The following is a 1533-nucleotide window of genomic DNA, read 5'->3' on the forward strand; positions in this document are numbered from 1 at the left end:
ACTTAATCTATTGTCAATTAAAGGATTCATCGTGTGAAGAATTTAATGCTTGTGACAAATAACATAGCAGAGAGTTGTGTTGTGAGAATAAACAATCTAATTTAAATGAATCATCATATGTGTTGATTAGGATTTGGGTCTCTCTGGTTTTTCAGGCTGTCAATTGATTAAATTCTATGATCGTATCTAGGGTTGTCTATTGATTAGGGAAATAACCAACGGGCATACCTTGGTTATCGACTAGTTAAGGAGAGATTGGCTATTAGAGGGTCTCAGTAGCTATAACCGGTCTATTCATGAGTAATAATAATCTATATTTGAATCAATGATCAATAGTCGAATCAAGCTGAGTTAATTCCTTCAACCAGAGCTTTCTCTAATTTGAATTACAACTTTAATTTGCATTCTTGTTATTTTAATTTGATTTTTATTATTGTCAACAATTCCCCCATTTTACGTTTTACGTTTCAAAAGGATTTAATTAATTACCGATCTCTGTGGACACGACCCTGCTCAATCACTATACACAATTTATTTAGAGTAGGAATTTATTTTTGTTGGCTTCGACACCCATCAAATTTTGGCGCCGTTGCCGGGGATTGGTGTCATTTATTTAATCCTTTTTACGTTTTACTTGGTGTATAGTTCGTTCTTCTCGTACAGGTACACTTTCGTTTGATCCTGAAATTGAGAAGACAGCTCGCCAGCTGAGACAGCAGACGAAGCGAGCTAAACAACGATCATCGTCGCCTTTGCTTTCTGAAATAGATACAGTACCTGATTTAGTTGAATCATCTAGCGATTCAGAAGAACAAGTGATGGATAGACCTGCACCTGTAGAAAGAACTCTTAGAGAGTTAGCTGAACCAGACTTGAATCAACAACCACTCTGCATTCAATATGTAGATTTGGAGGTAAATTTTGAATTAAAGTCTGGTCTTATTCATTTATTACCCAAGTTTCATGGTTTTGCAGGTGAAGATCCTCATAAACATCTTAAGGAGTTTCATGTTGTGTGCTCAAGTATGAGGCCACAAGGCGTGACTGAAGAGCAGATTAAGCTGCGTGCTTTTCCGTTCTCTGTAGATGGGCTAGCTAAAGATTGGTTATACTACTTGCCTCCTGGATCGATTACAACGTGGAATGGTTTGAAGAAGCAGTTCCTTGAGAAGTACTTTCCTGCTTCAAGAGCTGCCAACATCAGAAAAGATATTTGTGGGATCAGACAACTTCCTGGGGAGACTTTGTATGAGTATTGGGAGCGATTCAAACAATTGTGTGCCAGCTGTCCTCAGCATCAGATTTCTGATCAACTTCTTATTCAATATTTTTACGAAGGACTGTCATTGATGGATAGGAGTATGATAGATGCTGCTAGTGGAAGCGTGTTGGTGAACAAGACCCCTACTCAAGCAAGGGAGTTGATCTCAAATATGGCTGCTAATGCACAACAATTTGGCAGCAGACAAGATGCCACTTCAAGAACGGTGAATGAGGTAAATATTTCTTCTGTTGAACAACATTTAGATAAAC

The 1533-nt window shown here is 38.0% G+C and overlaps 1 non-coding gene across 1 annotated transcript; it reads right to left on the reverse strand.

The window, feature by feature from the left end:
• Positions 1 to 1196: 1196 nt before the first annotated feature.
• On the reverse strand, positions 1197 to 1303 carry LOC112095950. Its single transcript, XR_002904110.1, has one exon. It is a non-coding gene; the product is annotated as a small nucleolar RNA R71 (small nucleolar RNA).
• Positions 1304 to 1533: the final 230 nt, after the last annotated feature.

Source organism: Citrus clementina, unplaced genomic scaffold (assembly GCF_000493195.1).
Source record: "Citrus clementina cultivar Clemenules unplaced genomic scaffold, Citrus_clementina_v1.0 scaffold_1, whole genome shotgun sequence".
In the NCBI taxonomy this organism is placed as follows: Eukaryota; Viridiplantae; Streptophyta; class Magnoliopsida; order Sapindales; family Rutaceae; genus Citrus; species Citrus x clementina.